Here is a 24,704-nt window from a genome sequence, read left to right on the forward strand (position 1 = left end):
GGAATTAAATGCTGCAAATGAGACTTAATGTTCTGTTCTGTCTGAGTTAATTACAGGAGCTTATTCCCGCAGACAGAGGCCGCGCTGTATGATGTTCTTGTCCCTGACATTGCTGGAGTGTCTGTAACAATGGAGGGCGGTATTATATTACATTGTGTTATATGGATGTATTGACGTCTGACGCAGATTTACGAGTCAATGTATTGAAGAGGAATCCGCGGGTAAATCATGTGGAAGCGTCAGGACGCGGCTCATCATTGATTTGTCATATCTTTTGTGAGTCGCTAATGAAACGATCACCCTGGGTGCTCTTCTGCTCTGGTTAATTAAAATTTTGCATCATGCTCCGCTTCTGTGACAGGAGGGGTCCCAGCGCTGGGGGTCCACTCATGTTCTGTAGGTGACAGCCCACAGGAGAGTCAGTGGCTTATTCCATCTAAAATGGTCAACAAAGGACCATATCTATGGTTCTATAGCACCTAGAAACAGGCTGTTGGTGTCATATTAAAGATAAGAATCCAATCCTATTTCAGATCCCATCAGGCTTTTGGGTACAGAACTGGACATACAGGCAGCTAAAGACATAGTGGGAGATGTGAGCTGCAGATAAAGATCCAGTTCCTGTCTATTTTTTAGTTGCCTGTATGTCCAGTTCTGTAGATCACAGAAATTTGAGATTCTTATCTTTAATATGACACCAGCAGCGTAGTTTTAGGTGCTATAGAACAGTAGATAGGGGCTTCTGAAGTGATACATCCCCTGCAACTACTAAACTTGACTCATCTCTTGTGAAAAGTGAAGTAAATAGGTGGATTTCACGTAAAAGTGAAAATTCTAGCAAGGACATTTCATCCCTGACCTGAGACAGCTGGTAGTTTAGTGGGGTAAAAGCTGGTGACAAGATCCCTTTAAACCAGGGTGCCTTAAAGTAAAGGGTAAGGGGCTTGTTTTTTAGGCTTTGTCCGGAACGTGGACTTCTTATCTTGTATCAGAAATTGATTGAAACAATCAGACAATCTCTTGTGGTTCCAAAATGATCCACATGGACCAGGAACGTTCCCTGTGATGCACAGCTATGTGTGGTGTTGTCCATGGTGCTGAATACAGAGCTACAGACACTGGATCCGTTCCTAATGAGAATCTTCGGAGAAGCTAAAGATGAGGGAGATGTGAGCTGCAGATAAAGATCCAGTTCCTGTCTATTTTCTAGTTGCCTGTATGTCCAGTTCTGTAGATATGAGATTCTTATCTTTAAAATGACACCAGCAGCGTGGTTCTAGGTGCTATAGAACAGAAGATGCCACTTCTGAAGCGACACATCCCCTGCAACCACTAAGCTAAACTAAAACTAAACTTTGTGCGGAACGTGGACATCTGAATCGATTGCAACAATAAGACAATCTCTTGTGGTTCCAAAATGATCCACAAGGACCAGGAACGTTCCCTGTGATGCACAGCTATGTGCGGTGTTGTCCACGGTGCTGAATAAAGAGCTGCAGACACTGGATCCCGTCGTTATGAGAATCTCAGTGTTGAACTACAAGAGATTTTACAGATCTGATGTGTCCCACCACCGGATTGCCATTGGATAAACTTGTTTCCCTGTGGCCCTTGAGTTTAACATGAGTTGTCAGTACAATATGAATGATACCCTCATGGGATACCTGCTCTTCCCCTGTTCAATTTGGTGTTTGTTTTTTAAAAATCGGTTTTTCCGTTCCCAAGATATGAACCTTTGAAGTTTTAAATGAATTAGGGCCTCCTGAAGGCGTGAACTTGCACAGAGACACGCCCATAGGTTCCCGCCCTCCTTGCTAGTATGAGATAATTGACATATAAACTTCGGGAAGCCATATCTACTGAACGGGTGGACGGATTTGAAAAAGACAAACGCCGAATAAATCAACAGCTCAGCGGCAAACACATTAGAGGTGTTATTCAGAATTTTGTGCTTGGTGACGAGTCCCCTTTAAGTAGCCTTGAAATATGTCTGTAGATTTTTGCCACTTTTTTTTTTTAAAGGTAAAGTGTGGGAAAAAGTCTAAAAAACATTGAAATACAATCAATGGATTTTCCCCAAGTTTGTCTTTTGGAAACAGAGATATTACTAATTCACATCTTACTCCCACTAGGGGGCGGTCTCTATCAAATTATTTTTGTAGATACAGTAAATTAGTTTCACCAACCCAAGATGTGGTAGTTGTATTGATTAATTTGGGAAAAGCTTGATGAAGACCCCCATTGTAGTGGTAACATCGGCCATATTGGTTGTTCCCCAAATTTCCATGAATGGAATAAAATTTTTTGCACACTATGACTGTCAGATGGGTGGAGCCTATATGTTGGCTCCAGCCCAGGACCACCCACCTGGCAGTACAGAGCCTAGGTAGCATACTGAGCACTAATATTGACCTGATGGAGTCTCTACTATCAGATTGGAATGTAGAAGCTAAGCTCCACCCACCTGACACTAGAGAGCTGAAAATATTGATACTAAATGGTCAGAAATGGAAGGATCTGGAGAAAAAATACCAACTACATGAGAATCCATGGATCAGCCCCTATAAGAGCCCCGGGGGAGATGTGGTGGAGGATGATGAGGATGATGGTGGTGAAAGGTTCACTTTAACAACTTGGCAGAAGAGGAAAACTTAGGGAACAATTTTTTATTGCAGAAGAATTGCTCTTTAAAGTTCTTCTGGAAAAACACAAGCGAAATCTTTGTATCATAAATTCCGCTTTCCTTGCATCTTCTGCTCTACAATAATGAAATGTCAATGACCGAGTATCCGGGAAACAAAGTAAAATATCAAACTTAATATCAACCGGAATCTGCGGAAAACAAAGAGATTAAGTATATTGTGAAAGAGCAGAAGAGACAAATCCTCAATGTATCAACGTTATATTACACAGGGGAGAAGTATCCACCATATATCTACATTATACATAGGGGGCAGTATTATAGTAGTTATATTCTTGTACATAGGGGGCAGTATTATAGTAGTTATATTCTTGTACATAGGGGCAGTATTATAGTAGTTATATTCTTGTACATAGGGGGCAGTATTATAGTAGTTATATTCTTGTACATAGGGGGCAGTATTATAGTAGTTATATTCTTGTACATAGGGGGCAGTATTATAGTAGTTATATTCTTGTACATAGGGGGCAGTATTATAGTAGTTATATTCTTGTACATAGGGGGCAGTATTATAGTAGTTATATTCTTGTACATAGGGGCAGTATTATAGCAGTTATATTCTTGTACATAGGGGCAGTTTTATAGTAGTTATATTCTTGTACATAGGGGGCAGTATTATAGTAGTTATATTCCTGTACATAGGGGCAGTATTATAGTAGTTATATTCTTGTACATAGAGGACAGTATTATAATAGTTATATTCTTGTACATAGGGGGCAGTATTATAGTAGTTATATTCTTGTACATAGGGGCAGTATTATAGTAGTTATATTCCTGTACATAGGGGGCAGTATTATAGTAGTTATATTCCTGTACATAAGGGGTAGTATTATAGTAGTTATATTCTTGTACATAGGAGGCAGTATTATAGTAGTTATATTCTTGTACATAGGGAGCAGTATTATAGCAGTTATATTCCTATAAATAGGGGGCAGTATTATAGTAGTTATATTCCTGTACATAGGGGGCAGTATTATAGTAGTTATATTCCTGTACATAGGGGGCAGTATTATAGTAGTTATATTCCTGTACATAGGGGGAGTATTATAGTAGTTATATTCTTGTACATAGGGAGCAGTATTATAGTAGTTATATTCCTGTACATAGGGAGCGGTATTAGAGCAGTTATATTCCTGTACATAGGGGGCAGTATTATAGTAGTTATATTCTTGTACATAAGGGGTAGTATTATAGTAGTTATATTCTTGTACATAGGGGGCAGTATTATAGTAGTTATATTCCTGTACATAGGGGGCAGTATTATAGTAGTTATATTCTTGTACATAAGGGGTAGTATTATAGTAGTTATATTCTTGTAGATAGGAGGCAGTATTATAGTAGTTATATTCTTGTACATAGGGAGCAGTATTATAACAGTTATATTCCTATACCTAGGGGCAGTATTATAGTAGTTATATTCCTCTACATAGGGGGCAGTATTATAGTAGTTATATTCCTGTACATAGTGGGCAGTATTATAGTAGTTATATTCCTGTACATAGGGGCAGTATTATAGTAGTTATATTCTTGTACATAGAGGACAGTATTATAATAGTTATATTCTTGTACATAGGGGGCAGTATTATAGTAGTTATATTCTTGTACATAGGGGCAGTATTATAGTAGTTATATTCCTGTACATAGGGGGCAGTATTATAGTAGTTATATTCCTGTACATAGGGGGCAGTATTATAGTAGTTATATTCTTGTACATAGAGGACAGTATTATAATAGTTATATTCTTGTACATAGGGGGCAGTATTATAGTAGTTATATTCTTGTACATAGGGGCAGTATTATAGTAGTTATATTCCTGTACATAGGGGGCAGTATTATAGTAGTTATATTCCTGTACATAGGGGGCAGTATTATAGTAGTTATATTCTTGTACCTAGGGGGCAGTATTATAGTAGTTATATTCTTGTACATAGAGGACAGTATTATAGTAGTTATATTCCTGTACATAGGGGGCAGTATTATAGTAGTTATATTCTTGTACATAGGGGGCAGTATTATAGTAGTTATATTCTTATACATAGGGGACAGTATTATAGTAGTTATATCCTTGTACATATGGGGCAGTATTATAGTAGTTATATCCTGTACATAGGGGGCAGTATTATAGTAGTTATATTCCTGTACATAGGGGGCAGTATTATAGTAGTTCTATTCTTGTACATAGGGGGCAGTATTATACTAGTTATATTCTTGTACATAGGGGGCAGTATTATACTAGTTATATTCCTGTACATAGGGGGCAGTATTATAGTAGTTATATTCTTGTACATAGGGAGCAGTATTATAGTAGTTATATTCTTGTACATAGGGGGAAGTATTATAGTAGTTATATTCTTGTACATAGGGGGCAGTATTATAGTAGTTATATTCTTGTACCTAGGGGGCAGTATTATAGTAGTTATATTCTTGTACCTAGGGGGCAGTATTATAGTAGTTATATTCTTGTACATAGGGGGCAGTATTATAGTAGTTATATTCTTGTACATAGGGGACAGTATTATAGTAGTTATATTCTTGTACATAGGGGGCAGTATTATAGTAGTTATATTCCTGTACATAGGGGGCAGTATTATAGTAGTTATATTCTTGTACATAGGGGGCAGTATTATAGTAGTTATATTCTTGTACATAGGGGACAGTATTATAGTAGTTATATTCCTGTACATAGGGGGCAGAATTATAGTAGTTATATTCTTGTACATAGGGGGCAGTATTATAGTAGTTATATTCCGGTACATAGGGGGCAGTATTATAGTAGTTATATTCCTGTACATAGGGGGCAGTATTATTTTAGTTATATTCCTGTACATAGGGGGCAGTATTATAGTAGTTATATTCCTGTACATAGGGGGCAGTATTATAGGAGTTATATTCTTGTACACAGGGGGCATTATTATAGTAGGGCGGTGTTCACACGTTGGGCTAAGCGTTGTGTTGCAGTCTTGTTTTCCACCACATGATGGCAGTATATTACAGCCGCAATGATCCTGTGTTTTCCACCTTCTCTGCGTCCCTCCGGTTCCTCGTACACCGCACATTAGGCTTTGTCCTGTTTATTGCGCATTTTGTGTTTCTTTTTTCTTGACAATGAATTTTAATGCGCCACTTATTACAGTTTTGTCTCTCTCCAATCTCCTTGGCTCTTAACAGCCATTTATTGCGGTTTCGCCCCCCGGCAGTGAGCGCTATGGAGAGTCGCAATAGCCAGAAATGAAATTAGAGATTATTGGAAAGGTCAGGGTATCTCTCACACAATACACAGGTTATCTCAATTCCGAAACCTCATTCTTGGGTCAAAGGTCACTGCGAAAAAAAAAAATTGGAATGGCGCCACATGAATACAATAGCGGCTCATTATTCCGCCTCACAGGATTGTAACCTTGTGGAGCGGCTCATTGTTCTGCGCTCAGACGCCGCGTTCCGTCCGGTGACCGGAACAAATATTTTAGCAGAAAAAATAAAAATAAAATTCTCCACTTTCAAGTTTTCAAAACTTCTAACAATACACTCGGCCGATTTCCATAGGGATCATTTGCAGGACTGATACCTGGTTATTAGACTTTTAGTGGAGATACAATTACACCTGATGCTGTGCGGATGTAGCAGAGCCGAGTTTGACAGCGCAGAAGGGTTTGTTTTTCAGTCATATGTCTTGTATATTCCAGAAGAATTGAAGTTACCTTCATCCATCATGATAAATTAGGGACATTACTCATAGATCCAGGCACCGTGACTTTGGTAATATTCTTATATTTGTTATTCATGGCCTCCTTCCTTCTAAAATCAACTTAAAATCAACTCAATATGCTAATGAGCCAGAAGGGCTCTATGGGTGTTCTCAGAGCCCCTCCATGTTGTAGCTTTACAAGCTGTACCTACACTGCCTCCCCCCTGCACCTTGACCACTTGTACACTGTACAGTGTAACAGCCTGTGAAGCTACAGCACGGAGAGGCTCTGGTAACTGTGTGTATTACCCCTGTACAGTGACATCACTGTGTGTATTATCCCTGTACTGTGACATCACTTTGTGTATTATCCCTGTACTGTGACATCACTGTGTATTATCTCTGTACTGTGACATCACTGTGTGTATTATCTCTGTACTGTGACATTGCTGTGTGTATTATCCATGTACTGTGACATCACTGTGTGTATTATCTCTGTACTGTGACATCACTGTGTGTATTATCTCTGTACTGTGACATCACTGTGTGTATTATCCCTGTACTGTGACATCACTGTGTGTATTATCCCTGTACTGTGACATCACTGTGTGTATTATCCCTGTACTGTGACATCACTGTGTGTATTATCCTTGTACTGTCACATCACTGTGTGTATTATCCCTGTACTGTGACATCACTGTGTATTATCCCCTGTACTATGACATCACTGTGTGTATTACCCCTATACTGTGACATCACTGTGTGTATTATCCCTGTACTGTGACATCACTGTGTGTATTATCTCTGTACTGTGACATCACTGTGTGTATTATCCCTGTACTGTGACATCACTGTGTGTATTATCCCTGTACTGTGACATCGCTGTGTGTATTATCCCTGTACTGTGACATCGCTGTGTGTATTATCCCTGTACTGTGACATCGCTGTGTGTATTATCCCTGTACTGTGACATCGCTGTGTGTATTATCCCTGTACTGTGACATCACTGTGTGTATTATCCCTGTACTGTGACATCACTGTGTGTATTATCCCTGTACTGTGACATCACTGTGTGTATTATCCCTGTACTGTGACATCACTGTGTGTATTATTCCTGTACTGTGACATCTGACATCACTGTGTGTATTATCCCTGTGCTGTGACATCGCTGTGTGTATTATCCCTGTACTGTGACATCACTGTGTGTATTATCCCTGTACTGTGACATCACTGTGTGTATTATTCCTGTACTGTGACATCACTGTGTGTATTATTCCTGTACTGTGACATCACTGTGTGTATTATACCTGTACTGTGACATCACTGTGTGTATTATCCCTGTACTGTGACATCACTGTGTGTATTATCCCTGTACTGTGACATCACTGTGTGTATTATCCCTGTACTGTGACATCACTGTGTGTATTATCTCTGTACTGTGACATCACTGTGTGTATTATCCCTGTACTGTGACATCACTGTGTGTATTATCCCTGTACTGTGACATCACTGTGTGTATTATCCCTGTACTGTGACATCACTGTGTGTATTATCTCTGTACTGTGACATCACTGTGTGTATTATCCCTGTACTGTGACATCACTGTGTGTATTATCCCTGTACTGTGACATCACTGTGTGTATTATCCCTGTACTGTGACATCACTGTGTATTATCCCTGTACTGTGACATCACTGTGTGTATTATCCCTGTACTGTGACATCACTGTGTGTATTATCTCTGTACTGTGACATCACTGTGTGTATTATCTCTGTACTGTGACATTGCTGTGTGTATTATCCATGTACTGTGACATCACTGTGTGTATTATCTCTGTACTGTGACATCACTGTGTGTATTATCTCTGTACTGTGACATCACTGTGTGTATTATCCCTGTACTGTGACATCACTGTGTGTATTATCCCTGTACTGTGACATCACTGTGTGTATTATCCCTGTACTGTGACATCACTGTGTGTATTATCCCTGTACTGTGACATCACTGTGTGTATTATCCTTGTACTGTCACATCACTGTGTGTATTATCCCTGTACTGTGACATCACTGTGTATTATCCCCTGTACTATGACATCACTGTGTGTATTACCCCTATACTGTGACATCACTGTGTGTATTATCCCTGTACTGTGACATCACTGTGTGTATTATCCCTGTACTGTGACATCACTGTGTGTATTATCCCTGTACTGTGACATCACTGTGTGTATTATCCCTGTACTGTGACATCACTGTGTGTATTATCCTTGTACTGTCACATCACTGTGTGTATTATCCCTGTACTGTGACATCACTGTGTATTATCCCCTGTACTATGACATCACTGTGTGTATTACCCCTATACTGTGACATCACTGTGTGTATTATCCCTGTACTGTGACATCACTGTGTGTATTATCTCTGTACTGTGACATCACTGTGTGTATTATCCCTGTACTGTGACATCGCTTTGTGTATTATTTCTGTACTGTGACATCACTGTGTGTATTATCCCTGTACTGTGACATCGCTGTGTGTATTATCCCTGTACTGTGACATCGCTGTGTGTATTATCCCTGTACTGTGACATCACTGTGTGTATTATCCCTGTACTGTGACATCGCTGTGTGTATTATCCCTGTACTGTGACATCACTGTGTGTATTATCCCTGTACTGTGACATCACTGTGTGTATTATTCCTGTACTGTGACATCTGACATCACTGTGTGTATTATCCCTGTGCTGTGACATCGCTGTGTGTATTATCCCTGTACTGTGACATCACTGTGTGTATTATTCCTGTACTGTGACATCACTGTGTGTATTATTCCTGTACTGTGACATCACTGTGTGTATTATCCCTGTACTGTGACATCACTGTGTGTATTATCCCTGTACTGTGACATCACTGTGTGTATTATCCCTGTACTGTGACATCACTGTGTGTATTATCTCTGTACTGTGACATCACTGTGTGTATTATCCCTGTACTGTGACATCACTGTGTGTATTATCCCTGTACTGTGACATCACTGTGTGTATTATCCCTGTACTGTGACATCACTGTGTGTATTATCTCTGTACTGTGACATCACTGTGTGTATTATCCCTGTACTGTGACATCACTGTGTGTATTATCCCTGTACTGTGACATCACTGTGTGTATTATCTCTGTACTGTGACATCACTGTGTGTATTATCCCTGTACTGTGACATCACTGTGTGTATTATCCCTGTACTGTCACATCACTGTGTGTATTATCCCTGTACTGTGACATCACTGTGTGTATTATCTCAGTACTGTGACATCACTGTGTGTATTATCCCTGTACTGTGACATCACTGTGTGTATTATCCCTGTACTGTGACATCACTGTGTGTATTTCTCCAAGTCTCGGGTAAAAGAAACATGAACATTCCGTTTCCAAGGAGCAATTAAAGGGTTTTCCGAGATGTTTTGTGACACCCCAGGACGAGACTGGGCCTGGAATTAAAGGGTCTCCATAAATTGGTTTGGCATTTCTAATGGTCGGAGCGGAGATTTAAGGGAGAGGGATCTCATTTACCGTATTACTGGATACGGAGACGGACCTGTTATTACCCTGGTGGGGCTCAACTGCGACATCTTCTTCTTATCTTCATGGAATGTGCCGGAACTTTACAGATACTTTGCTCAACTAATAGTATCTGGTATTCACTACTTAATAATATTCCTTAAAGGGAATCTGTCACCATATTTTACCCCTTTAAATTCCCAGCCCCCTCATGTAGGAGATGAAATGTCCTTTCTAGAATTCCCTCTTTTATGTGAAATATCATCCGAAGTTTTGTGCAAATAAGCTGAGAAGAGTCACTTTATACCTGAGATGAGTCACTTTTGGAGAGACAGTATGGGGAGCAGCCCTTCATGTATCCATATCGTGAAGTCTATAGCAGCTGACACCCTGCTTCTGGTGTCATTTTCGAGATGAGAATTAGAAAAAAGAGGACTGAACTTTAGGTTCGGCGTCCTCCGCTCTCCAGTTCCACCTAAACCAGATGTGTTTCTTGATGGAGCTGGAGAGCAACCCTAGAAACTAGGCCTGGCTGTGATTGGCCAAGTGGTGGACACATATGACCAATCACAGCCATGCCAACTTGCCAGGGGAGTAAAACTGCCTGGTAGGCTTCTCTGCAGCGCATCAAGCAGCATGTCCGGAATAGAGGAAATCGAACCTGAAGTTCGGGTCCGTTCATTTTTAATTGTTATCTCAAAAATGACACCAGAAGCAGGGAGTCAGCAGCTACAGACACCAAGATATGGATATATTAAGTGATGCTTCCCATACAGTCACTAACAGTGACTCATTTCAAGTAAAAAGTGACTCTTCACAGCTCAGAGATACAGGCAGTTAAAGAAACATTTGGAAATGGGATCTCTATCTGCAGCTTCTGTTTCCAACTATGTCTGTATCTCATGGTCTGTAGCACACAGATCCCATTGTATTCAGTAAGATGAGATTCTCTATTTTAAAACGACACCAGTAGTTTTGTTCTATGCTATATAAACCAAGATGGAGGTGTATGAAGAGAAGCTCTCCCTCCAGCATCTAAAAGTGACTCATTTCAGCCAAAAAGTGACTCATTTGCATATAACTATGGAGGTGATTTTTTTTTTATAGGTAAACGAGTATAGATAGTAAACATAAATGAACGAATGCTAGAAAGGACATTTCATACTCCGCCTGAGGGTGCAGGTAGATAAGTGACCTACAAGGTGGTGACCCTTTAAGAGTGACATACTTGGTGCCTCAGTGACTGGAGTGAATTTTCTGTACAAAGTTGGGTGGTCTGCTAAAAGGTTTCACGATAAATGTTACATATAGATCCCATTCCATTAACCCTCTAATAATTTTGGCGCCCCAGACCTTTCATCCCCATTGATACATTGATGATACATAAGGGTTAGCCTATAGCAATAACCAGCTGGTGCTGTAGATGGCGCTCTTCATATGATCCCGTGCAGTGACGTTCAATCACCAAAGCCCCAAATCCACCATGTGCCATGTGATACGCTAAATCCTCGCACCTGTTCTTACTAAATGGAATATTGATGAGTCCTAAAGTCGCCGCAAAGTGAGCAAACAAGGAACGCGGAGTTAAGTAAACAGATGGACGGAAATTTCTATCCGGATAAACATGTCAGCGTCTTGGGATCGGGCGCGATATTGATAATGAGTTTCGGAGCCGCTCACCCTTAGACGCGGCGCTGACTACAGTTTGCCTTTCAAATGGATTTCAGATTGTATTGTTGCGCGGCGACTTTCTCCCGTGATTGCCTTTCTATTGTAGCGCCACGCCTCAATGGACGCTTTGATTGTATGTATCAGGCGCATTGTCGGAATGGCGCTGCTCGCAATCACCTACAATCCATGTTCCTTCTTCTACCAGTAAGAAAAACTCAACACATCCTACTAGAAGGAATCTCCCCGAGGGTTAGAGACGGCTCCTTCTCCTAGTGGATAAGAGACAATCAGAGTTGTGTTCATCTTCAACTGGAAGCAGCGGCAACTTCTGATGTATCTAAAAATGTAACATTTAACGTAAATATTCATTGTTAGTTTAAAAGTCCAAAATTCTGAGCTTTGTAGATTCCATATTATGGGGCACATTTACGGCGTCCACACCCACCGATTTCTGTCGCATAAAAGCCGGCGCCGGGTCCAAAATCCGATGGGTGCACCACAATCCCCTTTTAAATGCGGCGCAAAATGGTAATCATCGGAAATAGCCGACGTTTGTGTGGTCCGTGGACCCTTAGTAAATGAGCCCCTATATTTTTATGGGGGATTAAGACCCAAATCTACTGTATAAATATGAGATCAAAGATAAGATGCTGTATTCCTGCAGGCACCACTAGGGGGAGCTCAGTAGCTAATTGCATACAGTTAATACATTGAACTCTTTAGTAAGACCTATGTAGCAATCTCCTTCGCCCCACCTTGTGGGGTTGCAGCCTCCCCCAGAGTTGTTTGTGGTCTCACTTGGCACCAAGTCAAGTGCAGAATATACAGCTGCTTGACCCTTGAGTGAAAACCAAATATTGGGGTCACACAGTGGGCATGCAGTAAATTCTGACCCTCTCCGTACCTGTGACTTTCCGATTTCCTACAGCTGCGCGGCTTCCCCTATAATCCCATTTCTTCTTTCCTGATGGATCGGTCTATGCCGTCCCCTCCGGTCACTGAGTTTCCATGTTGGAGACAATTATCGCCCCCCCCCCCCACCCCCACCCCAATGTTTCAGGATTCTTACATCTTGTTAAATCTGGAAAATAAGTTGCAAAAACATAAAAGCAATAAAAATAAATGTGTCAGAGTGTTTAGAGAAGACGGATGTGAGCGAGCGGGGGCGGAGGGGCCATCATCTCACCTCCTCGCTGTATTTCTACTTAAATCCTTTTTGGCGCTGGAGGGGCTGTAGACGTATTCGGCAGTAATGCCAGGGACAGCCTCCAGCAAGGGGTTAATGGATATAAGCTGTATTAATTCCAAACTGTATCCGCCGCTGAAGTAGAGCCGCGCCGCCGAGCGCAGGATGGATCCCCTCGGCCTTTTTTTTTTCCATGCTTGAAAATCATATATTTACTCATACAGATAAAGTTAATTTATGCGGAGAGGAAGGGAATGATGGGAATAAGTGGTGCAGAAAGAGATTAAGAAACCGCCGTCACCCCCCGCCCCATCCACTCCTGCGGCCGTGTTCGAGCAAACAGAGAGACAGAGAGGAAAAGATCAGAAATCGCCCAAGAATCCGGACTGAATGATTTTATATGTGGAGAGTGGGAAGTGCGGACTGATCCATGGCTATAGGAAGGGGTGGCTTCTCCCATAAGAACTACATGGGGCCCCGGAGACCAGGGGGGCCCCACACCGGGGTGGGATGCAAGTTCACAGCAGGTCCAGTTGACCACAAATGAGCTGCACTGGCACCACTATTCTCCATCTTTTGGTCACCGGACAAGCTGTAGGGGAAGACACTGGACTAAGAGGATGATTGGGATTAAGACCAGTATCCTCCCCGTTTATCCCTTGGCAGCACCACTGTCCGGTGCCACCATTCTACTCCATTTGGTCACCGGTCTAGCTGGAGGAGAAGATGGGCACCAGGCAGTGCCGTGTCATGTCCAAGGGCACAGTTTAGCATTAAGTTGGGCACCAAGACATAACTTTGTTTGGGGGTCCCCAAAATCTTAAATTCACTCCTGAATATTTGGGTCCTTAGGGTAAAAATTCAGGGAAAAACTTGACAGAGAAGGAGGAGAGCATTAAGGGTTGGAGTTTTGCATTTTTGGGCACCCGATGACACTCGAGGCCCGAAAAATTCCAAATCCATCTCTGGCTGTATGGGTCTGCAGGGTAAGAAATCCGGGAACTTCCTAGCCCTAGGGAAGAGTAGGAGAGCTGAATCGGACAATGCCGTTTCCCTCCAAGGGGCGGGGTTTGCCAAGTTTGAAGAGCCCTGTAGCAACACTTTGCTTGGGGCCCTAAAAATGTCCAATAAATGAAGTCATTAGGGGATATTTATCATACGCCGGCGCTCGTGCACCTTCACATGATAACCCTGACGACCCTCTGGCAATAAGCTAGCATTTGCGATTATTTCAGCTCTTCTATGCCATTGTCCTGGCGCAGAACCCCTGATAAATTCCCCCCCATTGTCTGTAAAGATGTAAGGAATCTTATTTGGAATTCTATTCCTGATTCATTTGGTAAAAAGTTCTTCTAAGGGTAACGTAGAACCTTGCTTGCTTTATACATGAATGTATTGGGCATCTGCCGCCGCCACTAGGGGGAGCTCATTAGAGTGGATTTCCTACCATATGCACTTATAATATCGGTGGTAGTTCTGGTGATCAGTTGACTTATTGCCGACACAGTGTCGAACCAAGAGGCCAATCAGAGGCGATAATGCTTATGACCCACACTCCATATTGGACCTGTGCATCTCCGTGCAGGATGTATCTATTATTGGCGATCTCTCCAGTTACTTCCAAATGGATTCTCCTTCTGGTGCACCTTGCGGGCCAAGGCTGTATTTTGGGGATGAGTAGACCCCAAGCCAACTGGAAAATCCATTTGGTACCTTTGTGGGCGATATCTTCTATAATGTTTACCCTGTGCTTTTACTAGTGGCCGTCTCTGGTATTGCAGTTAAAATGAATCCAAATTTGCCGCAAAATCGGGCGCATTCACTACTAACTGTATACAGCGCTGTATCCAAAAAAGGGAAATGTTACAGGTCCTTTAGTTACGTGGTCTTCACTGGTTCCAAAAGTCAGATATTAAAGGTGTATGTCACATTCTTTTCCAAACTCTTAAAGGGTCACCTGTTCCAAAAAATGGATGGCACCTGGATGCCACCCACGTGTCCTCCATGTATCGCGTGATTTTTAACGCTCCCATAGACTTGACACATGCACAGACTATAGTCAATATGACAGTCCCGGACAATCTCTTAAAGGGGTTAATCATATTTTGCCTTTAACTCTCGGGAGGTCGTCTCCTTTGCTCGTAGGCTCAGGTTTCTCTAGGAATAACACAATGTGGACATCAACGATTATAATTAAGCGCCACCTTCCCCCGGCGCCCGGATATAATTATACATTCGTCAAACAACACGCGAGGAAAATAAAGAGATAAAGAAAAGATGGAGAGATGACAAATCAATGTAGCGAGCGGTAAGTAATGACACACAGAGGTCTGTCCATTAGGCGGGTATAATGCACCGGCAGATGGTGTAATGAGGCACAAGACCCCCGGCTGGGCATCCGTGGCCCCTCGCCCGCTCCCACAATACCTCTGATTACCCCTCCAGACGCCATTGTTTGTTTACAAAGCAAAAAAGTCTCCGTTCTGCGCAAGACTCCATCTCGGATGATCTCCTGGAATTGACTTCACTCTGTGTCACCGGGTCTGTGGTCTCTGAAGAAGAGTCAAAGGGCAATAAAGTCCTTGGAAGTTTATCCACTTTATTATGTCCCTCCCCAGCTGTGCCGGAGGGGAGCATTCACACCGGAGACATGTATACATGGGCACCACACAGTACTACTACTCCTATCCTGTATATATGGTCATAGCACAGTACTACTACTCCTATCCTGTATATATGAGCACAGCACAGTACTACTACTCCTATCCTGTATATATGGGCACAACACAGTACTACTACTCCTATCCTGTATATATGGGCACAGCACAGTACTACTCCTCCTATCCTGTATATATGGGCACAGCACAGTACTACTACTCCTATCCTGTATATATGGGTACAGTAGAGCACTACTACTCCTATCCTGTATATATGGGCACAGCAGAGTACTACTACTCCTATTCTGTATATATGGGCACAGCACAGTACTACTACTCCTATCCTGTATATATGGGAACAGCAGAGTACTACTACTCCTATCCTGTATATATGGGCACAGCACAGTACTACTACTCCTATCCTGTAAATATGGGTACAGCACAGTACTACTACTCCTATCCTGTATATATGGGCACAGCACAGTACTACTACTCTTATCCTGTATATATGGGCACAGCAGAGTGCTACTACACCTATCCCATATATATGGGCACAGCACAGTACTACTACTCCTATCCTGTATATATGGGTACAGCACAGTACTACTACTCCTACCCTGTATATAAATGGACACAGCACAGTCCTACTACTCCTATCCTGTATATATGGGCACAGCACAGTACTACTACTCCTATCCTGTTTATATGGGCACAGCCCAGTACTACTACTCCTATCCTGTATATAAATGGACACAGCACAGTCCTACTACTCCTATCCTGTATATATGGGCACAGCACAGTACTACTACTCCTATCCTGTATATATGGGCACAGCCCAGTACCATTACTCCTATCCTGTATATAAATGGACACAGCACAGTACTACTACTCCTATCCTGTATATATGAGCACAGCACAGTACTAGTACACCTATCCTGTATATATCAGCACAGCACAGCACAGTACTACTACTACTACTCCTATCCTGTATATATGGGCACAGCACAGTACTACTACTCCTATCCTGTATATATGGTCACATCACTGTACTACTACTCCTATCCTGTATATATGGACACAGCACAGTACTACTAATCCTATCCTGTATATATAGGTACAGCACAGTACTACTACTCCTAACCTGTATATATGGGCACAGCACAATACTACTACTCCTAACCTGTATATATAGGTACAGCACAGTACTACTACTCCTAACCTGTATATATGGGCACAGCACACTACTACTACTCCTATCCTGTATATATGGACACAGCACAGTACTACTAATCCTATCCTGTATATATAGGTACAGCACAGTACTACTACTCCTAACCTGTATATATGGGCACAGCACAGTACTACTACTCCTAACCTGTATATATAGGTACAGCACAGTACTACTACTCCTAACCTGTATATATGGGCACAGCACACTACTACTACTCCTATCCTGTATATATGGGCACAGCACAGTACTACTACTCCTATCCTGTATATATAGGTACAGCACAGTACTACTACTCCTAACCTGTATATATGGGCACAGCACAGTACTACTACTCCTAACCTGTATATATAGGTACAGCACAGTACTACTACTCCTATCCTGTATATATAGGTACAGCACAGTACTACTACGCCTAACCTGTATATATGGGCACAGCACACTACTACTACTCCTATCCTGTATATATGGGCACAGCACAGTACTATTACTCCTATCCTGTATATACAGGTACAGCACAGTACTACTACTCCTATCCTGTATATATAGGCACAGTACTACTACTCCTATCCTGTATATAAAGGTACAGCACAGTACTGCCACTCCTATCCTGTATATATGAGCACAGCACAGTACTACTACTACTACTCCTATGCTGTATATATGGGCACAGCACAGTATTACTACTCCTATCCTGTATATATGGGCACTGCACAGTACTACTACTCCTATCATGTATATATGGGCACAGCACAGTACTACTACTCCTATCCTGTATATATGAGCACAGCACAGTACTACTACTCCTATCCTGTATATATGAGCACAGCACAGTACTACTACTACTACTCCTATGCTGTATATATAGGTACAGCACAGTACTACTACTCCTAACCTGTATATATGGGCACAGCACAGTACTACTACTCCTATCCTGTATATATAGGTACAGCACAGTACTACTACTCCTATCCTGTATATATAGGTACAGCACAGTACTACTACTCCTAACCTGTATATATGGGCACAGCACAGCACTACTACTCCTATTCTGTATATATGGGCACAGCACAGCACTACTACTCCTATCCTGTATATATGGGCACAGCACAGTACTACTACTCCTATCCTGTACATATAAGTACAGCACAGTACTACTACTCCTATCCTGTATATATGGGCACAGCACAGTACTACTACTCCTATCCTGTATATATGAGCATAGCACAGTACTACTACTCCTATGCTGTATATATGGGCACAGCACAGTACTACTACTCCTATTCTGAATATATGGGCACAGCACAGTACTACTCCTCCTATCATGTATATATGGGCACAGCACAGTACTACTTCTCTTATCCTGTATATATGGGCACAGCACAGTACTACTACTCCTATCCTGTATATATGGGCACAGCACAGTACTACTACTCCTATCCTGTATATATGGGCACAGCACAGTACTACTACTCCTATCCTGTATATATGGGGACAGTACAGTATTACTACTCCTATCCTATATATACAGGCACAGCACCGTACTACTACTCGTATCCTGTATATATGGGCACAGCACAGTACTACTACTCCTATTCTGTATATATGGGCACAGCACAGTACTAGTACTACTACTCTCCTGTATATATGGGCACTGCACAGTACTACTACTCCTATCCTGTATATATGGGCACAGCACAGTACTACTACTCCTATCCTGTATATATGGGCACAGCACCGTACTACTACTCGTATCCTGTATGTATGGGCACAGCACAGTACTACTACTCCTATTCTGTATATATGGGCACAGCACACTAATACTCCTCCTATCCTGTATATATGGGCACAGCACAGTACTACTACTCCTATCCTGTATATATGGGCACAGCACAGTACTACTACTCCTATTCTGTATATATATGGGCACAGCACAGTACTACTCTTCCTATTCTGTATATATGGGCACAGCACAGTACTAGTACTACTACTCTCCTGTATATATGGGCACTGCACAGTACTACTACTCCTATCCTGTATATATGAGCACAGCACAGTACTACTACTCCTATCCTGTATATATGGACACATCACAGTACTACTACTCCTATCCTGTATATATGAGAACAGCACAGTACTACTACTCCTATCCTGTATATATGAGCACAGCACAGTACTACTACTCCTATCCTGTATATATGAGCACAGCACAGTACTACTACTACTATCCTGTATATATAGAGCACAGTACTACTACTCCTATCCTGAATATATGGGCACAGTACAGTACTACTACTCCTATCCTGTATATATGGGCACAGCACAGTACTACTACTCCTATCCTGTATATGTAGGTACAGCACAGTACTACTACTCCTATCCTGTATATATGAGCACAGCACAGTACTACTACTCCTATCCTGTATAAATGGCCATAGCACAGTTCTACTACTCCTATCCTGTATATATGGGCACAGCACAGTACTACTACTCCTATCCTGTATATATGGGAACAGCACAGTACTACTACTCCTATCCTGTATATATGGGAACAGCACAGTACTACTACTCCTAACCTGTATATATGGGCACAGCACAGTACTACTACTCCTATCCTGTATATATGGGCACATCACAGTACTACTACTCCTATCCTGTATAAATGGCCATAGCAAAGTACTACTACTCATATCCTGTATAAATGGGCACAGCACAGTACTACTACTCCTATTCTGTATATATAGGCACAGCACAGTACTACTACTCCTATCCTGTATATATGTGAGCACAGCACAGTACTACTACTCCTATCCTGTATATATGGGCACAGCACAGTACTACTACTCCTATTCTGTATATATAGGCACAGCACAGTACTACTACTCCTATCCTGTATATATGTGAGCACAGCACAGTACTACTACTCCTATCCTGTATATATGGGCACAGCACAGTACTACTACTCCTATCCTGTATCTATGGGCACAGCACACTACTACTACTCCTATCCTGTATATATGGGCACAGCACAGTACTACTACTCATATCCTGTATAAATGGCCATAGCATAGTACTACTACTCCTATCCTGTATATATGGGCACAGCACAGTACTACTACTCCTATCCTGTATATATGTGTACAGCACATTACTACTACTCCTATCCTGTATAAATGGCCATAGCAAAGTACTACTACTCCTATCCTGTATATATGGGGACAGTACAGTATTACTACTCCTATCCTGTATATATGGACACAGCACAGTACTACTACTCCTAACCTGTATATATGGGCACATCACAGTACTACTACTCCTATCCTGTATATATGGGCACAGCACAGTACTACTACTCCTATCCTGTATGTATGGGCACAGCAAAGTACTACTACTCCTATCCTGTATATATGGGGACAGTACAGTATTACTACTCCTATCCTGTATATATGGACACAGCACAGTACTACTACTCCTAACCTGTATATATGGGCACATCACAGTACTACTACTCCTATCCTGTATATATGGGCACAGCACAGTACTACTACTCCTATCCTGTATATATGGGCACAGCACAGTACTACTACTCATATCCTGTATAAATGGCCATAGCACAGTACTACTACTCCTATCCTGTATATATGTGTACAGCACAGTACTACTACTTCTATCCTGTATATATGTGTACAGCACAGTACTACTACTCCTATCCTGTATATATGGGGACAGTACAGTATTACTACTCCTATCCTGTATATATGGGCATAGCACAGTACTACTACTCCTATCCTGTATATATGTGTACAGCACAGTACTACTACTCCTATCCTGTATAAATGGCCATAGCAAAGTACTACTACTCCTATGCTGTATATATGGGCACAGCACAGTACTACTACTCATATCCTGTATATAAAGACACCACTCAGTATATTTTATTTAAAGACAGTCACGTCAACAACTTCTGTAACATCCGAAACCCTGAATTCCATAAAAAATGTTACGTTATTTTAGTATAAACGCTAACACAACATCTGACAACATAAAACTGCACAAAAAGTTAAATATACTGAAAAGCAAAAATCTGGATAATCGGCACTTTATAGTGAATGGAGCAATAATTAAGGGGCAATAAAGGAGGCGTGGCTTAAAGTGTTACAGTTTGAGTTTTACTTGTTGGGAAATGTAATACATACTGGGGGTCATTTACTAAGGGCCCGAATCGCGTTTTTACGGGGGGAGTGGCCGAACGAAAACCTGACGGATTCGGAGAAACCGCCGCATTTAAAAAAAAAAAGTGTCGCTGGACACGCACTTACCTTCACCCGGCCAGGCTTGGTGAACTTCAGTGCATTCCGATGAACTTCAGCGCAGCAGCGACACCTGGTGGACGTCGGAGGAACTACCTTAGTGAATCGCCGGAAGACCCGAATCCTCCGCACAGAACGCGCCGCTGGATCGCAAATGGACCGGGTAAGTAAATCTGCCCCAGTGTGTTTCCTCAAAAATAAGAAATTCTCCTGAAGTGGAACTAGGTCTTACTTTCAGGGGACGTCTTATTTTTCCATGAAAAAGAATTCACATTTATTGTTATACTGTAGTCATCAAAGACATCAGCAAGACCATCCGAATTCCATCACGCTGTAGCAATGACTGCTGGTAGTTCTTATTTTCAGGGGAGGCCTTATATTTCTATATTCTGGGGTTACCAAAGCCCCTACATTCTGCAGATTCACATGAGCAGAACATTTCTCACCCCCCTCTGCTCTCTCCCTCCTGTGCAATCGAGCAGCAGCAGGAAGTGCAGAGGAAGGGGAGAGCTCATTGTAACAGCCAGTGAAGCTACAGCACTGAGGGCCTCTGGAAACACCCCCAGAGCCCTTCATTAACATAATATTAAAGTTGATTTTAGAAGGAAGGAGGTCATGGATAAGAAATAGAAGAAGATACCGCAGTCCCGGTGCCCGGATCTCTGAGTAATGTCCCTGGTTTATCAGGATGGATTTTGATGGCAGATATTCTTTAAGTATGTTTTAAAAAATACAAATGGTAATAGTTTATCAAATCAGTTAACAAAATTGAATAGAAGAAAATTCACATCAATATTTCTTTTCGCTATTTGTCAAAACAGAGGGGTTTTTTGGGGTATATCTAGATAAAGTTTTTGGGGGAAATCGGCAGGGAGGTTGTTCCAAACATTTTAGAGAACAAATCAGAGCTCTTGTGTGGATGTAGAATAGCCTTGACCACGGTGAGAGCAGAGCTCTGCAGGGCCTTATCATCACTTCCAAAAGGTTTTTGAAAAAAATCGACAGGGAGGTTGTTCCAGATGTCTTGTAGCACTAGACAGAGATAATCTGTGGTTGCTAAAATCCTTCTGTCACTTGATGTAATTACTAACCGATGAGATCAAACTTTTTGGGGACATATTCCCTCTTCCAGACAATTTCTGAAGGAAATCAGCAGCAAGGTTGTTCCAGACATCCTGGGGAACTAAGTAGAAATATTTGGTGGATCTAGGCTTGCTTAAATCCTTCTGTCTATTTATGTAATCCCAGGCAGACTGAATAATGGTGAAATAAGTGTTCCGGAGGGACCTTATCATCACTTCCAGAACGGCAGTGAGGTTGTTCCAGACATTCTATGGATGTAGAATTGCTTGTATTCTTCTGTATCTACATGTAATCCCAGAAAAGATGGATTATGGTGAGATCGGGACTTTGTACATCACTTCCATTGTAGTACATATTACAAAGGATTGGGCCACTCTCAGAGCACATGTGATCTTTTAAGGTGTGCAGCAAAAATCTGAATTATTAGTTATTATCACTTCCAGACAGTTTCTGAAGGAACTCAACAGGGAGGTTGTTCCAGACATTTTAGAGAGATCTAGATTTGCTGAAAGTCTCTTCATGTAATCCCAGGCAGACTGAATAATGGTGAGATCAGGGTCCCAGGGGCTACCTTATCATCACTTACAGATAGTTACTGAAGGAAATCGGCAGGGAGATTGTTCCAGACATCTTGGAGAATTACTGTAAGTATAAATCTAATATGGGTGTAGGATTGCTCTCTACATATAATCCCAGAAAGGCTGGATGACGGTGAGATCAGGACTCTGTATGGACTTTATTATCACTTCCAGACAGTTTCTGAAGGAACTCGACAGACAGGTTGTTCCAGACATTTTAGAGAGATAAGTAGAAATCTTCCGTGGATCTAGGCTTGCTGCATCCTTCTGTCTCTTCATGTAATCCCAGGCAGACTGAATAATGGTAAGATCAGCGTCCCAGGGGGTATCTTATCATCACTTACAGATAGTTACTGAAGGAAATCGGCAGGGAGATTGTTCCAGATATCTTGGAGAATTACAGTAACTATAAATCTTCTGTGGATGTAGGATTGCTCTCTACATATAGTCCCAGAAAGGCTGGATGAAGGTGAGATTAGGACTCTGTACAGACCCCATTATCACTTCCAGACAGTTTCTGAAGGAACTCGACAGGGAGGTTGTTCCAGACATCTTAGAAAACTAATGACAGATCTTCTATGGATGTTAGTCAAATATTCACATCTCTTCATGTAATCCCAAGCAGACTTGACTTTCATGTGGACTGGGGTTTATTGGGACCACTGAATGGGATAGCTTTGGGCACCCACCCTCCAGAAACCACTAGGAAATAGACCTTGGTAGCCTTTAATTTGGGGTCTACATCTCTGACAGATATAAATACACAGATGCATAGGGAAATATTTTACTACACAACAGATTTATTTCTATCTGCCATAAGGCCTCCCCGGCACTAGGACCCAGCACTGCCGCTGCACCCTTATATAGAACCACATACAATCCATATACAGACGTCACTGTGAGGCCTTATATCCAGCCTATTGCAATTTTTTTTTTTTCAACCCAATAAAACAAAGTAGTTAATTTACAGCTGCAAACTTAGTAATAAATCTCGGGCACGTGTTTAAGGAGAAGCCGCCATCTGTAGACGCAGAGCCCATCAATCACCATCTCGTATTAGAAGGCAATAGAATCCTTGATTAAATGGAAAGAATTCATATAAATGCTATCACAGGGAAAATACTGCTGTGGCAAATGCCACGCCGCTGCTTATGCTGCAGAAATTCTGCCTTGTGTTTAGTCAAATCTCATCATTCACTGAATTAGCAATGAAAATCTCCAGCAAGCTCTGCAGCAGGTACTGGCGGAGGATTATCTGCTAAGCAAGATCTATTACATCTGGGCCTAGAAGAAGTGCAATGCTGCAGAATATGACTTATCCGGGCCTGGACACCAGGTCACAATGGGTCCATCTAATTAGGAGTTACAAAGGGGTCTTATTAGAAGCTTCTATTTCACCATTGGCAACACCCATTTGAACGATGCCATAGCTAGATGACCATCTATGTTTTTACCCATTAAGCTTTGTACAGGGACCTCGAGTTTGTTCCAGGGAATCCACCAGGTCGCTACCCTTTGAATGAGTAATGGGAAAGTAGTGTAGCCACTTTGGTTTTTACTCTTTATCCTTTGTACAGGCATCTGGACTTTGTTGCAACTTAATTGCCAGATCACTACCTTCAAGTTTTCACTGCTTAAGCTTTGTACAGGGACCTTAACTTTGTTCCAGGGAAATCACCAGGTCACTACCTTTTGAATGAGTAATGGGAAAGATAGATAGTGTAGCTACTATGGTTTTTACTCTTTAACCTTTGTACAGGCATCTGGACTTTGTTGCAACTAAATTTCCAGATCACTACCTTCAAGTTTTCACCCCTTAAGCTTTATACAGGGACCTTAACTTTGTTCCAGGGAAATCACCTGGTCGCTACCTTTTGAATGAGTAATGGGAAAGATAGATAGTGTAGCTACTATGGTTTTTACTCTTTAACCTTTGTACAGGCATCTGGACTTTGTTGCAACTAAATTTCCAGATCACTACCTTCAAGTTTTCACCCCTTAAGCTTTGTACAGGGACCTTAACTTTGTTCCAGGGAGATCACCAGGTCGCTA

This window comes from Engystomops pustulosus, chromosome 5 (genome assembly GCF_040894005.1).
Source record: "Engystomops pustulosus chromosome 5, aEngPut4.maternal, whole genome shotgun sequence".
Lineage (NCBI taxonomy): Eukaryota > Metazoa > Chordata > Amphibia > Anura > Leptodactylidae > Engystomops > Engystomops pustulosus.